The following is a 17230-nucleotide window of genomic DNA, read 5'->3' as shown; positions in this document are numbered from 1 at the left end:
GCGTGTACACGTGTATGCGTGTCGCGCCGCAGACCCGCCTCTTTCCCCACTCTATACGCGGCTCTATCTCTGACCTCTCTCTCTCTCTCGCGCGCGTGCTCTCGATCGCCGCCATACGAGTGTGATAGCGGTGCGCTCCCTCGTCGAATGTGCGTATAGAGAACATGCGTTGCTGCGTGTGCGTGCGAGCTGCCGCCGCGGACGCACGCACGCGAGTGTACGGGTTACCCCCGTGTGTCGCCCGTAGACGACGACGACGACGACCACTGGTAGCTTCCAGGTAGACCAGCGTAGACGTTCCTCTTTTTCTCTCTCCCGTTCACGTTTCTCGCCTTCTCTCTGTCCTCCTCCTTCTCTAGATATCCCTCCCCTCCTCAGTGTTGGTTTTTTTTCACCACGCGTTGTCTCCGTTTCTTTCCTTCTCTCCTTCTCCTCCCGCTTAGTTCTCTAGATGCGTGAGTGCGTGCGTGACTCTGCCGATGCGCGTAGAGGACATTTAACGCATCGCGATCGTGTTTTATCCCTACCAATTGCGTTCCGAGAAAGAAAGAGAAAAAGAGAGGAGGAGAGACCGAATGAGGATTTCCTAGGATTAGATAGGCTGCAAGGGTTAGCTGAGGCGAGGGTAGTTGCTCACGTGACAATCTCTTCCGGGGATGGTTGCGATCCTCGAAGCTGATTAGCCAAGTGCTTCTCATTCATGATTATTTTATATGCTTACATATTATTGCGTTATTCTAATTAAAATGTAAGAAGCTTAAAAGCCATGATGTGTACATTTGCCTGAGTACAAATCGAGACTTAAAACTCTTGATAATGTTATATCACTGTTGGTTATATATCTCATGCTGCGCATCGCGTCGAACGCGAGGAGCTGCGGATTAAATAAACTTGTCCGTCGCCGAATATATTTAGCATATTTTCGATGACAGCGATAAGAGAATATAAATCTGCGCTGAGAGCCTCATTCGAGGATTTGCATATTCATAAAATAGCGTAAGAAAATAAAATTAAAAAAAATTCTAGTTACCTAGTTACCTTAAGATAATTAAAAAATCTTCGATTAAAATAGATGTCCGTTGTTGCCTGTTAAAGAGAAAGTCCGTGTCTATGTTTTGCGACTCTTCCAGAGTCAAAATTTTAATGTTGATCACTTGAATTCTCTGTAACATGTCGAATATGTACGTTTGATTATTTAAAAGAAAACAGTGTACCACAGTATACATGCTTCAGACTACATCAGATTATATAAAACGCGCGAACAATACGGTCATTTTTTTCCACTCGTGTATGTATTATGTATTATAAACCCTTGATTAACTCACTTAAATCTGATATTCTTTTTTTTTCGCTCGGATGCAATCTTCTTTCACAACATTTCAATTTCGACGTTAATTACCTTGGTAACTATATTCAAAATTAAAACCCAGTTGAAGAGTCCATTTGAAAGTGACTTGAAAACAAGGTTGTCTTAATTTGCCAGAACCTCTTCATCCTTGAACGTTTATAACGCAAAAACCGCTGACGCCTTCTGGGGCATCCCGCATGGACATTATAAGCGTCCGGCGACGAAGAAAGAGAAATCCACTTGACGTTTTAATATTGTCCCCCTCCCTGGCACGAATAAATCGCTCGTCCGAGAGAACGACCGCAGGCGTGGAAAACAGATCCCCGGTATCTCCCCGGTCTTTTTTTTTTCCTCCGAGTGGAAACTCGATGAAAGTTTCACCGAGATGTCAACGGCAGTTACTCTTCATTATGTCGCTCTGATATTCCGATTGAAAGATCTTCAACGCGGTACGGATTTTACTCTTTTGATATTTTCTGCATCTATTTACGCGATGTTTCGTAAACAAGATGCGAGAAGGTTTATGGTCTTTAACCGCCATCTCTTCGGACCGAATGATCCCGGCGTGTCCTTCCTGAGAAGGCTATCCGTTCAAATATATACGCGGTATGTCCGCCTCATAAAAATTTTAATTTATCGCCCAATCGAAATTTCATCGTGCGCGTCTCTCTTGACGACGCGTCCCGACTGATTGTATCATTAATCGCGTCCGCGTTAACATAAAAATAACCGGAATTGACGGAAAGACCCGGTGGGCATGTTGCAAACGGATGCAAATATATCGTGTCGGTATATTAGCGTGAATTGAATCACCGATTTCGCGCGACAGAAAACCTCCGGCGAGGAAAACACGTGGATTCCCGTTTTCTCGTTATCTCTCTTTTCCTCGCCTTTCCGTTTTCCTTTTTTTTTTCACGGACTCTCTCAATCGACGACGAGGGTAACGAAGCCGGTCGTCGTTCGAGAGTTTCACCTCGGGCGTCTCCATCGGCTATTTTAACGAAGCCGAAGCGCGTACGCCCCGAAGTTCGTGGAGGCGCAAATAAGAGGATAGTTTCACGACCGGCTCGTCGTCGGCCGTCCATTTTTCCATCTTCGGTCGTCCACGTTACGCCCATAAGTGATCCCGAGTGTCGATCTCATACCTATAACGAGGCTGATCGAGTGCGCCGGCCCCGGCTCGAGAGACTCGCGCGCGATCGCTCTTGCATGCTCGGTAAGAAAAGACGAGACGAAGACAGAGGGAGAGAGAATGAGAGGGCCGTAGATAGGTGCTCTGTTAATCGAGCGAAATCCCGCCGTTCGAACCAGTTTCGTTAATGAAGCGGTGACATGATATCCATTAAGGCGAGAAATTTTATGCCCGCGCGCGAAATTCGCGGCTCTCGATTCGCGCCGACAGCGAGACGTGCTAGGTATTACGCGCGGAAAAAAACGATCCAAATCAATGACCGAGTAAAAAACAATCGCAAACGTTCTATTATTTCATTGAATTCTATGAAATTAGTATGAAACATTTTCGTTAATGACATCTGCTGTTCTAATTTTTCTATATTTAGATATTGATACAGGTGATATTGTGAATAATAAAAAAAAGAAAATACACATACATTTATACGCTAATTCGTATAAAAGTCGATATTTAAAAATAGACAATTAACTTATAAAATAAATCATAAAATAAATTAAATATATATGATGATGTTATTTTGCAATCGTAATAAGAATCGGCTAATAGCTTGGGACGTGAAAAATAAAACGATTTTGTATCTTCTCTCATAAAAAATATCTCATTCCATTTATAGGAATTTATAGAATATAAGCCTTTCACGAAATGCTAATTATTGTGCAACACATGTGAAATATTGCGCGCGCAAACTCTTTTTTTATACAAATTGTTACATTAGTAACTCTGTATCTCATTCTCTCGCTAATGGTTTTCGCAAAGATTGTAAACAAATCATTTAATTACTACTTAAGTCACCTTCATGTAAAACAGATCGCATTTTAATGCATAATGTAGCTTGGACACGCGCAAACAAGTACTGGGACAATTTTAAGTAGTAAAAGCAGTCGCTGCGGCCAGCCAGCGCTTACATAATAACGAAGACCATCTGTCGATAATGAGATTGTTCTTACTTTTATTATATGTAAATATAATTTCTCATAGTCTACAGACATTCAAAATTGCGCGAGAAAAACAAGGAAAAACATCGGAAAATACGTCGATATCACACTTTAAAGAAATATTTCTTGTAGAAATTCTGCATGATTATAAAAAATATAAACTGAATATATATTTACATTTTAATAAACGTACATATTTATGAAGACTACGTTAAGACGATACACATTGAAAAAAACACGAAAATCTAAAAACTAACATTATCTATTCAAGATTCATCGCTCGATTTTCAGGCTTAGAACCTTTCCGTCCTTGAAATTCGTCCATCTAACTAGGTGGTGGAGAGAAAATCGGCAGGCAACGTTCCCCGTTTATATGCTGATATTTTAGCGTTAACGAATTAACATATCTTTCTCCGTCCATGTTAAAATATAAGCGCGTGCGTTGTAAAAAATTCGACGGCTTTCTATCATCGTCCGTTTTGTTTTTTACCATTTTCATCAGGTAGGCTCTTGCGACTGAAACGTGTGTGCGACAGCGCGTTTCCCTCGGTCGCATCGCGCGATTTATCGGGTCTCTTTTCGAATTCTTATCGCGCTTCATAAAAACGACGTCGCGCGTTATGGCTGTGGCGGCGACAACGGCGGAGGGCCGGGACACATATAACAGTGAATTGTCGTTACGTTTGTCATTGTCGTGGCAAATAAAAGACCGCGACGTATCTACCGCCGAGAAAGAGCGAGAGAGAGAGGAAGATCTATCGCAGATATCCCTGGGGTAAACGAGTATCCGCTCGCGTCTGCCGCGACAATAATGTCGGGGCGAGCTCTTTTATTAGCCGGCCCTCTCGGTCTACCTTCCCTTCTTCGCGCTCGTTTGTCGAAAACCTTTCTCTTCGCGGTATTTGCTCGGACTACCGATGTAACTACCGATGTACGCCATGACAAATTCTGATGAGAAGCATATTTTTTTAGACATTGCACTTCAACTTCCGTGCACGATTGCAATCCAATTTATTTATTATTCAATGCACACATTTCTGTGCGATAAAATGTGAATATTCGTGAGAAATACCGAAAGTTCTGATACTTTAATACAAGAAAATATTGCATACACCAAACTTACTTTATTTTCAATCAATTTAGAAACGACCAAAACCCATGGTCGAAAAAGTCTTGACGATTAATCTGACCAAAACCAATGGTCGAATTGTCACGACATTAGCCAAACGTTGTCGAATATAAAAATAGAGTCTTTCTCGTTTATTAATTATTGGCGAAACAAATACATATACTTTTCTGTTACTTTATTGTCTCGAAATTTTCCTGAAGATAATGATATAATTTTTATGTATAAAAATATGCATACATTTGCTTGCGTTACATCCACTCCTGTTCCAATCGGAAAGGCGATAAAATAATGCAAAGTGAAAATAATTAGATCGTTCAACATGACCCGGAAAGCTCCGGACAAGGCTTTAACTGGCGCGAGATAAAATATGATGCGAAAATTCGTCGCGGTTTAGTAATTGCGAGGAAATTCCACTTAACGCGACATGGCGTAACGCGACATTACACACATTACACTATCGTATTATATAAATTTATAAAGGGCAAACGCGTTCACAGAGTGCGTTTTACGTAATGCACACCGAGCGTGCACCGTGCGGCGCTATGGTTTCCGGTTGAACGCTTCGAACGGATAATGCCCAAATCAAATCGCCACTTTTGCAGAGGCGAGCGCTGGAATAACATGTGCTCGAAAGTTGAATGTCGCGTGGCGACAGGTGCTTCGCTATGCGTTAAATCGACAAAGCGTACATACATACAGAGATTCGGAGCGATTTTATCGCGATTTCATGTAGGCAAAAATATGATCGACGATTCTCACATTTATATTACCGGTTACGAGAGATAGTTCAATTTCTGATGATATATTAGTATACGTCACGCTATAACAACTTGATGACTCGAAAAACGCGCGCTACAAAGTGATCTCGTTTTTTGTGATGTTAGACTTACAATTAGAAAGAAATAGAGAGATGAGTTCAACAGCAAGTGAAACTGGCTTTAATTTGCGTTTTTCATTGCTTCGATCTTTTGCTAAGTCCGTGACGTCTACGCAAAATCGGCGCTTTCATCATTAATTTATCAGCTTCCGCAGTTTCTTTTCATGCTTTTCGAGATAAGAAACGCTGTAATACAGCCGCGAAGAAGCGGGGAGCGTATAACCCGCGCAAATTTAGTGTTCCGCTTTAATCTACGTTTATACTCGGCTATATTCTCTCCTTCTCTCTCTTTCTTTCGTCTTCTTCCCGTTCCTGCTCTCTCCCGGCTTCGTCGCGTTTCGCGCCTCCCTTTCTCGTTTCGCCATTGCATCGTTTAATCTGCATGCCGCGTGCGTTTACGCCGTGAATAAGGCGCATCGGGAACGCCCCGTGTGTACGCACTTGGGAACACTTTTAATGGGCCCGCACCATCGACGAGAGTCGACTGAGCATTAAAACAAATCTCTACCTTGCGAACGGCGACGATACCTATCGGCCGCACGTTGCACCGGTTGTTTGTGCGATAAGTGCGACGCGAATACCATTCGCGTAGACATTCCCGAGGCCTAGAATCCACGGCGGCCAGTGTGACAGGCGATTTGTTGCGTCGCTGCGATTGGCTGTATTATGTCCGATAATTTAGCGATAAGGCATTGCGGATTCCCTATTTTTGCGATCTCTGATTTAAACGTTATGTAATTATTCCTCGACGTGTTATTTAGTGTTTTATTTAGTGTTTTAATTGAAAAAAAAGAAAAAACGACATATTGATTTTACTCAACTGAAAATGATTTATATATATTGGCAGAAAAAACTCGACCGATCGGCCAGATTCTTCGTGCCTGATGGTAGATCCGCGTGTGAACACGGAATGCAGCACGACAGTACCGTTGTTCGATATAGAGCATTTAAATATCGCCTACTGTACTGTAATTACAGTGTTCGTACTGCGATTTCGTCATGGTGCACCGTGCAGCTTTTCATAAATTACAGCACGGTCGAACTGTGACTTGTAATTTGGCGAATTGCTGTTCTCCATGAAAGATCGAAACGTCGTTCATACACGTCGATTACCGATCGATTGTCGATCGTTGATTAACGATTTCTCGCGATCAATTTCTATTTTGTCCGTTCTGACTGTAATTAAAACTAACCGTTTGTCCTCTGCATTTTTGTACCGCCTATAACATTTTTTCTTTTTACGACAATACTTCGAGATTTTCACAGCGTCGTTCCCGAATTCAGTTTTCAAAAACTCGGCAATCTCGATTGATCGCCGATGTTGGTCGGCGTTTTAAAGAGAAGCGCAAGTTTATCGGAGATTGTTTTTAATTATTGGCCACAAACTCGCGCGGGGATAATCCGCGCGCCACCCGTAAATTTTCCACATCGTGTAATTAGATGGAAATTAGATAGTTTAATATTTATCAGCAGGTGGCAATTACACCGTCGGTATCTAAACATTTTTTTGCATTATGTAATTACATTTTGCATTTTAAGTTCATCGACGAGATTTCCTCGTTTTATTAACGGCCGCGACGCTACAAAGTACAAATATTAGGCATTTTTCGATCTTGAGATCTTGTTTTAATACCGCGCACATATATTTTCATTTTTCGATCTTAAGATCTTGTTTTAATACCGCGCACATATATTTTCTATTAAGAAATAGAAAATGAAAATCAAGCTTTTTCCCCACTTTACTCACTATGTATCTGAGTTTCTTTCATTATTCTTATTCGTCTTAGTTTAAGTTATCTTGTTTCCACTTTTCTACAAATGTTTATTGCACCATCTCTCTCATAAAAATTTATGAGAGTTATAAGTAATATATATATAGATATATATGGGTGTGTATGTTATGTAAATGTATTATTCATTGTGTGCGTTGAGCTCTGATTTGGTTTCTGCGGGAACAACGTATATGGAAGTGCAACGTTAAAATCGCACCGGTCGTACTTAGCGTTAAATCGAAGCCGATAATGTCCATTGTCGCCGACATTACTTCACGTTGCGAAGAAAATGCTCATGCTTATAGCGTGATTATAGCGTGGCGTCACGTATCGTTGTTCGTTAGCTATACCATACGTATATATATTTCTCGTACATTTACACGGGCACTATAAGCGCCGGGTAACTAGATTGAAATTGAGCAAGAGCTTGTATGCGTACGCTGTTATCATCAAAGTATTAGGATACCTTGCCTGTGCACGCACAGGCACAAATCAGTTTTACATAACAGCAACGCCGATTGTAACGCCGGGAGGTACACGACTAATTCGCGTCGCGGCCATACACGGCGTTTATACGTTTAATTTTCGTAACATATCGGACCACATACATCAGCGGAAAAGCTAAACTCTACGGATAGTATAATTATTGGTCGGTGTGTGAGAGAAGTCATACGTTTACGGGCGAATCGCTGTAATGATTACGCGACGTTACATGCGTAAGTAACATTTAATTCGTTGGAAGTTGCTGAAGTTTATACCCCGCAGCCCTCGAGTATTAATTACGTTGATAAAATACAGACACTTTTATTTCCTACGCAGTCGCGTAGTTCGCGCGTACGCGAATTACGAGCGCTATGTAATTACGGTAAACTGTATTCGAGTTGCACCAACTGAAACTTTTAATATATAGTCGCGCCACAGGTGCATCGTTGCGCGCGTATATAAGATAAATCTTCCTTTTTCTCTCTCCGTACGACGATATCTATCGATGATCGCTAAGGCTTTCACGGATCTCGCAATCTACGGATATATCACGTGATACGGAATTACCAGACGTTTTCGTTGAAAAAAGCAATCTCTTTAAAAATTGGCGTTCACCTGCAGTATCTTCCTCTTCATCATCAACTCTCTTATTCGGGCAAAGTAAATTAACTGATGGACGCATCTCACGGCAGTACAAAATTACTGATAAAAGATTGTACTGTCTTCATTTTTTGTCAAATGTGATATGTATTATGTAACAGAGTCTCTTTACGAAAGTAAAATTGATCCTCGTGGCTGCGGATTATCCTGGATGCCACAATGTAGCGAACAATTTCAATCGCCCGGAATTTTGCCGATAAAATCGCTAGAAGTTATTATTATTAATATTATTATTATTATTATTATTATTATTATTATTATTATGCAAATGGCGCGTTATTACAGCGAGGTAAGGGGGCGTCGATGCGCATATTGCCATTGCTTTATCAATGCTTTTGTATCATTTATATAATCGAACAACGTCGGAGAACAATGCGTACGTGCGGTCGAAGCCTCTTATTAATTACGGCCGTTCTTTGCGAGAATTCTTCTCTCAATTAACCGAGCGTGCATTAAAAGCAAGCACTTATCTTCCTTTTTCTCATCGAAAGTTAACTATACCAGAGAAATTGACGATGGTCGCGCGGTAGATCCTGGTGATCTACGATTCAGGTGGATACACTCTGCGGTAGAGGCAATAGGTCATCGCCCCGCTGTCGTTATAACATTGTACCACAAATATAGGTATGTCTACGAGCTATCGATTTATCGGCAAACTCTCGATCAGGCTCTCCGTGCACGATGATTACGCAACCGAAAGATTACCTTTACGTAGAAATTTAATATTACCGTTCGCGAGGTGTGTGGAGGGAACAGTGTTAATACCCCAGTTAATACGTTAATGCATTTCTAAAAGAATCCAAAAATTATTAATGCGCGCGCGATAAAATCAATTATACTTTCGTGAATATAGTACCTTTGCAAGTAAGAAAGAACGATTACAGCCATTTTTAAGATGATGGATGACCTCGATTGACTTGAGAATTTCTGGGCGTCTTTCTGAATAGTCTTTTGTATAATTTATTTATATTTATCATGAAAGCAAACTGTATTTATTTTATTTTATTGTAATTTAATTTTGAGAATATTTTTAATTTTTTATAATTAGCGAGACTAATGCGACCGTGAAGACTTATTAGTCGTTAATAAACGTCGCTTTCTCCTTATCTTTTACATAATTCATACAACAGGAAACATCGATGTTTCAAACTTCGATATCGGGTGGAATTTTAATTCAAATCGATATTTAAAAAGAAACTTCAGTATTTCTGATTTCAATAGAAGTTCAAGAGCACGTCGTGTATAATTATCTTCATGGATTGTGAGAGAGAATGTAATCTCGCTTGCTAATTAATAAATTACTGTCTATATCACATATTTTCCATAGATTTATTAAACCGTTAGACGCGTTAAACACAATCTATTAAATCCCCGCAATTTTTTATTGCTTTAAAACAAAGATAAGAACAACTTTTGTATTTTCGTGAAATCTATTCGTAAATGATTTTTATGATAATGATTAGGAAGATATATTGCAAATCATGCTAAAGCCGAAAATTTTAAATTGAGTTTTATATCCTAGAAAATTTTCAAGAATGACACAAGTGTTAAAAGAACAGGTTGTTTGAAGAATCTGGTTAATATTATCCGATATTATCATTACTTACATATATTTTTATGATTTATATTCCTTATTAAGCTTATATTTTATTGCTATTGTATGTGAGCATATTATTTAAATTTAAAGAAAGACTTGTGACTTGAATAACCTGACTGAAATAATGATGCTGAGTCATACATTTGGACACATGAATCATCTTTCTTAAAACATGAGGTAAAAATTTTAAGTAGATGTAAATTTTGGAAACGCGATTCTCTGTAACGAGTAGCATGAGTCATGTTAGGATCGTGAGAAAAGACGCGTGTGACAACGTTTTGCCTCGTCACGTTTCAATCGATTCACGCGGATGATTAAAGATTAATTAGTGAAGGAACCTTGCAGCAGTAAAATTTAACATTTCTTATACAGAACGGCGTCTGGAAACTTAAAATTCTTCGGATAACGTTGCTTTCCCGCAGGTTTGCCGATTTAATGCTACGTCCGCACGATGGATTGCAATTACAGCGGCGATGCGGGATGGTTTTTTTTTTTACTCTTTAAACCAGCGGAATACAATAGACAATCGAATCAATTAATCATTAATTGATGCTCGTGTCACGGAGGGCGCGAATAAAATATTGCCTTTACGACATAGCCGCGACAAGTTTAACCCATTGCGGATTTACAGTTAACGTACGTAAATGCAAAGTGGACTTGGCAATTACCGTCAGTTTCCAACAATTGTGATTAGCGACACTTAAATGTCAATTTACCATCTCCTTTTGTTATGCGCTTATTTAATATTTATAAAATCTTTCCGTTAAAAAGATGATCCCAATCGGCTCTAGATATTTCGCACGTGCGTATATACTCAACGTTTGAAACACTATCGTCGAGGTATGCGATATAAAAATAGGCGCGATCGCGTAACATTTCGCAAGTTTCACCATTCAACAAACCGATGATTGAACAATCGAAAGTTTGCGTGCTAGGACTTGAATGCGTTTTGTGCACAAACACACTCGAAGTCGAACTCATTATACCGATTCATAACTAAGTCAACGCCATTCTCTTTCCGAATACGATGTACTGTCACATTGAGTGTTATGGCGAGCATCGCTGTCCATTATACTCAACGCGATATAACGAAACTCTATTTGCATACGTGCGTATGTGGCACATATCCGGACGATACCAATGTCGAGCTTCATGATTTTTTATTCCATTTTCTACAAAATTTTTTCCAGCTTTTATAACATTATTGAATAATAAAACCGGCAAGATCAGTTAAAGAAAGCTTGAAGTGATAGGATATTGCGATTATTTTGCTTTTCTTGCATTCGATAATCGAATTATTAGATATGTATTAAAATATATTTTCTCATATTTCAGTCTAAAATGCGATATGCTATTATTAAAATTGATAAATCAATTAGACTTTGATTTGTCTCTAAATTTGATTTACTTGATGATGTATGTATCTTTCATATGCAAGACGGCAATAAAAACAACTTCGCATTACTTCATTCTTATTCTTGCAAAACAGAAGGATCAATGAGCGAGTACACCCACACCTAGCCGCTTATCGGTTGCTAATGTGCGCGTAGGATATCGATCGCGATTATAGATCGTGGAAAAGGCATAATCGATCCGACGTTTATAAGGTTCTATCGCTTGTCCGGTAATCGAAGTTACGAATCGGCCGATCGAAAGGTCGTGCGTGCGCGCTAATGGTGAGACACGATAAAAATGCTGATATACCGTCCGGCGTGCCGGACGTTCGAAAGGCTTTTGCGCGTGTGGTACAACGATAAAAAGCACCGATATACCCGGCAACGTTTGAAAGGCCTTTGGGTAACGCGTGGTGTCTGGTGTGTGCTCTCTCTCTCTCTCTCTTTTTCGCGCGCGGAGCACGCACACGCGTCTTGCGCCTCTCGCGAGAAACCGCGGATCATTACGCGCGGTCGTAACGCGGCAGCGCGGAGGCTCCGTGACATTTGTACGGGAAAACGCACGTGCGCATCGCGACGGACGCGACGGTTCATCATAAATAAACTTGCCACTCGGTGCAAACGCAATTCGTCGGCGCATGCCGCTTAAATTGTCGACTTATCGCTTACTATGTTATCGCTTACCTCCGCTTCGCCTTGCTCACCCGCGAGCTCGTTGAACATCGCATTCGTCTCCCGAGCGAACATTATCCGCGTAAGATCTAACTGAGATAAGATTCTATTTCGTATCCAGAGGCCATATTTTTCCTTCGTGAAAAGTAAGATATAAGTATCTTGTCTCATCAGTTACAATAAGGGGGAAAAAGACAAAATTATTTTCGCAGTCTCCAATCTCCCTGATACATGACTTTCACAAAGTTATATATCTGTAGAAACGTAAAGAGCGACTGAGATACGAATTGATGGAGAATATATATGTACTTCCTTTATATATTTTTATATACGACGCTGAAATTGGATCTCTTTTTGACACGGTTTCTGCGTGCGTTTAAAACGCTCTATGTTTTATCCACCGTAGCACATATCAAAGCGAACAATCGCGAGTTAAGTCCGTCCAGACGCCGTACGTGCGCGTGTAACGCTTTAAGCCCCGTGTCACGTATTCCGGTTGAGAGACAGATTATAATATCAAAGGTAAACCGCGATTGGACAGTCGGTATCGTGCGAAAGTCAACAACGATGAGAGAATGACAAGCGCAGGTGGAACAAATAATTTTATAGTAATTGTCACGATCTTGCAACAATAGATTAATCAAATTCAAGGCAATTAACTAAAGTGATGGGAGAAAAGCGCATTAATCCGTTTTTTTTTTTTCAAAGATTAATTCGATGTATCTATTTTGTCTCACGAATGCTTCGAGAATGCTTGAAGACAAATTCTAATTTCAATTGAATTGTTAATTATGACTTCAATTAAATTTTTGTAATATATTTACAAAATATATGTTTTGTAACTGTCACTTGCGAGATATTTTTATCCACAGTTCCTGACCCTCGATATTCCCTATCTGATTCCAGACTCGATGACTGCTATATTGAAATTAAAATATCCAAGAGAGAATACCCGCCGTCTCTGAGACAGAGGAGCATCCGATACTCCGATAATATCGAAGCGTTCCTCCGTAAGAACGAACCGCATCCGTGTATCGCGTTACGCATTGGATCAAAATATCAAAGGTAAGTCCGGCGTATATGAGAGAAAGACGGGGCTAATTGCGCGCGAATGCACAAGGGCAGCAACGGCCTCGTGATGCAACGAGGGTTCGACGTCGATGCGAGCGCATAAGGAGGTAGAAACGTGTATAGGGTAGACAGGAGGAAAAAAGCGAGAGAGAAACGAAGGAGAGTGACGAGCTAGAGGGAATCGATCGGTCATTACCATAATTTGTATATGAGTACCACCTGGAACGGTGGCAGTATACCCGATGGTCAATGCTCACAAACCTTCTCGGAACTCTTTTTTCTCTTTTGATCTCTGCCCCTAACTGCTCGCTGTCCCTCTTCTTTGAAGCGCGCAAGCTGCTTGCGCGCGCTAGAGGATCGTCTTCGTGCATCCCATTAGGAATCTCGACAAAAAGAAAAATGCAAAAGTGCCGCCAATTGCGCGACGGCGGATTGTTCGCGGTCGTGCGTAAAACTAGCAGATTTCCGTCACTCCATCGGCCGTGATAAATCGAAGCCATTTTCACGAGTGATAAATTAAGTGCTAATCACGACTAAATATTAATCGTCCCGATAATTATTCCAGCAGTATCGGATTATTACCTCAGGCAACAATCGCGATCATCCTGGATTACACGGGAGCCTAGCCGCCTAACATTCTGCATGCAAGCGCGTCGAAAAGCGCACGCTCGTAACAGTTTATTACCGCTAATAACCGGTGTTTTACAACGTTTTCAGGAAAGAAACGCGGGCGAAGTAAGTGATACTTTTAACCGGATTTACCGCGTGCTTACGGATACATAAAATATGAAAGAATTGTGATTCAGGTGCGCGGGCTCGTAGAGCAACCGCGCGCGCGCGCTAATAATGTGCGGCCCATTAAAATACCCAGCTTCATTGCATTTAAGATGATGTTCAAATTACTATGATACCGGCCGTTACGTTTATGCCTTTCAGCAGCGCGCGGCAGACCGTTATTATTAAGACATCGGTAGGTCCGATAACCGAAGCAATTTTCACTCCGGCGCGGCCAGGTGAGTTTAAGCGTGACCGAGAAGTCGCTGCTCTTCAAAACAGCTAGAACTTACTTAAATTGTCGTCGTGGCCTTCAAGACAAACACTCGTTCCGTATATATAAGTATAACGCGTCGCGTAAAAGAGTCACGGTCGGTCTCGCTCCGCGTGTACTTGGCGCGAGACACTACCGTGTCTCTTGATTCGCCGTGTATCGGTCACCCGCCATAAATCCAAAATCCGAGAAAGATCAAGGCCTCCCTTATCTCAAGCGAGAGAGCGTTCTGCGATTTTTACGACCGACCACGAATTTCGTCTTTTTCCATATCTCGTCGTTATATCTCGAGAACGGTCCAGCACCCAAAGGAATGCGCGGATTAAGGATATTCGAATTAGAGAGACTTGCCTTTATTTTTATTAAAATTAACATGAAATATTTTTTTGATCGCAAAAAATTAAGTAGCTTGGAATTATGTATTAAGAAATAATTGAATAATAAATAAATTATGCAGATGAATTAATAATTTAAGAAATTTAAGTTCCTTATCTTTTGTTTATGAAATATAATATATACAGCAAAAAGTTATTTCAGTATAAAATTAAAATCCCTTTGTTCAAGCGGCATTTTTTTCTCTAAAATTTTTTCTCAACCAGAACTGAACACCCTATAGAGAATTAGAGATCCTGAAGGACCGTATCAGTCGAAACAGAGCATGTTACTTAAGAGTTAAACTCCTCGTCATTGCGTTCGTCACACCTGTGCCACTCGTCCTCATTCAATGCCGAAATCGCGACGCTTCGGCCCACCTTTTTTCCAGCGCATTGCGGTGTAACATCGGGTCTCACCGCGGTAAGCCGAGACCTCGTTGCGATCGTATATCAATGGCTATAGCCGCATACGTACGCTGTGCGAATAAATATAATTATAAGTAAGAGCAAGGCTGGACCACGCCCTGTCTCCGCTCTACTCTCTTTTTCTCTTCCCTTGCCTTCTCTCCGCGAGGCAAGGCACGCACTTCTCCTCGGCGTCGTTTCTTTGCTCTCCTCTCTCTCTCTCTCTCTCTCTCTCTCTCTCTCTCTCTCTCTCTCTCTCTCTTTCTCTCTCTCCTCTCTTTCTCGATCCTTCTATCGGGCACACGGTTAGGTTCTCCACACGATAGATAGGCCTTAGGCTCAGGTTAGGTATACTTCCATTTCTCCATTGCGCCGCTGATACACGCGTCCGCGAGCACGCATACACGCGTGTCGCGTTGCGTGTACGCAGCGAGAGATATCTGGAGGCGGATCGAGCGAGTTCCTCGGAAGGACGTCGCGAGATCGATCGGGGATCGTCGACGATGACGGAGGAAGAGGAAGGGATAGGAGAGAGAAAGGCGGGAGATTTCTTAAAAATATACCGAATACGTGCGAATATCCGCGGTGTTAGCTCGACCGTTCTCTTTTGAAATTAATTTGTGTATAAATACAAAAATACATGGAAAATTTTAATATATTTCTAATCTTTCCTTCTCTCTAATACTTTCTGACAATTAAAAATGTCAAGAAGAGGATTAGATTGTTATTCCAAATTTCAGATATATATATAGAAGCGATTTCGGTAACTAATTAAAGGCGAATTAAGCGAATAGATCAAAAGTCGATTTAAATATACGATGAATATCTAATTGCGGATGTTTCGAGAGTTTGGCAAGTTAGACTCACGTTTTCTCCGACTACATTTTAACTCATGTAACGTATTCGACTCGCGTATGCATTAACAGTTCGTCTGACATCTTTGTTCCTGCACGCCTGTTCGTGATTGATAGCATTGTTTTTGATAGAGCGATCAGAAATTTCTATAGAGCGCCGCGGAATAAGTTTGTGTTAGGGAAAACTTGGTATAATGACTTTCTAATACGTCACGGAGAGGTCGAGAGGCCTAGACAGAATATATTTTGAGATCAAATGTCACGAGCGAACATGCTTTTAACTCCGGTAAACTGTATCTTTCATCGAGAAGCGCTTTGCTTTTGTCTATGCTTTGCTACGCGATAGTTAGCATGTATACGTCTATTATCTAAATGAATAGCTGTCGTATGCACTTTATTGGACTTGCAACATTATGATGCAATCTGAACGGCTTGACCCCGGGTTGTGACTTTCTAATGTGCGAACTATGTTGCGTTAGGAATAGATTGATTCATTCAATTGAACCTTTCTCTGTCCTGAATCTTCCTTTTCTCGTGTCAAGATGTTCCGCATGTCGCGGAAGCAGAAAATAAAAGAAACATATATAAAATAATCAATATAATGCCAATTTAAAATAATAATCATTATAATGCTAGGTATATCAATATCACCTCATCACGTTTCAAACATTTATATATGTTAAACAGATTCATTTCCAAAAAAATTATTGGTCAAGAATGTCAAAAGATGTACTTTCATCTCTTGGTGCATAATATACATATATAAGAAGAGATTATTGGCGGCCATAAAATCGTACAATATGTAGACCTGATAACCATATAAATTGTTTAATTGATAAAAGTTTGTTATAAGTACGATATTCTCATGTAGTCGGTAGGACAAAAATGCAAGGCTATATATCGTCCCACGGGGGGTCGTCGTATCCATTTCGTTCAGTGTATATTTTTTAAAGCAATCTGAAATTGCCGTTATTTAATAAACCGTGTAGACCTTAGATGCAATCACGTTTTACGGGGGGCGATTAGTACACAAAGAGGGGCAATTAACGAACCCATTCTCGCGCATTAAGATGAAAGCGCCCGGGGATGTCGCTGCATCCCCGAAATAAATTGCTTTATAAACGAAGGGCGAGAGCGTATCTCGCGTTCACGAAGAGAGATCGCGTTTCTTCCACGTTCGCAGACATTTGCGTTCGCGTATGCGCATCCTCGTTGACAAAGAGGTCCTACCGGCGATATGCTTCGCTGAAATGACCGAACGTAAGCACTCCGACCGACACTAAAGATAAAACTCGTTGCCGATGCACCGCAACTTATCGTGACATAATTGCCGGTGTGCGTTTTATTGTCGCCGATACGGTCGCGCGATTTTCAAGCTAATCCGCGGCGCAGACGCTACGGAATTTATTAAATTACGTT

At 40.9% G+C, this 17230-nt stretch overlaps 2 protein-coding genes and 1 long non-coding RNA gene across 5 annotated transcripts in view; 2 read left to right on the top strand and 1 right to left on the bottom strand.

Annotated features, from left to right (window-relative positions):
• Gwl (serine/threonine-protein kinase greatwall) overlaps positions 1-17230 on the top strand; it is a 150433-nt gene that overhangs the window by 75833 nt on the left and 57370 nt on the right. The window lies entirely within an intron of this gene.
• Positions 1-17230, bottom strand: part of Grh (grainy head) — a 116070-nt gene that overhangs the window by 62352 nt on the left and 36488 nt on the right. The gene's annotated exons all lie outside the window — the stretch shown is intronic.
• LOC143906303 (uncharacterized) overlaps positions 1-17230 on the top strand; it is a 46741-nt gene that overhangs the window by 664 nt on the left and 28847 nt on the right. The window contains exon 2 of the long non-coding RNA XR_013259476.1: positions 12966-13124. This is a non-coding gene — a long non-coding RNA (uncharacterized LOC143906303). The remainder of the gene's footprint in view (positions 1-12965; positions 13125-17230) is intronic.

Source organism: Temnothorax americanus, unplaced genomic scaffold, assembly GCF_048541705.1.
Source record: "Temnothorax americanus isolate GAGA-0224 unplaced genomic scaffold, ASM4854170v1 Scaffold7, whole genome shotgun sequence".
Taxonomy (NCBI): Eukaryota; Metazoa; Arthropoda; class Insecta; order Hymenoptera; family Formicidae; genus Temnothorax; species Temnothorax americanus.
The sequence above is the reverse complement of the archived record's forward strand: the minus strand, read 5'-3'. Positions and strand labels throughout refer to the sequence as shown.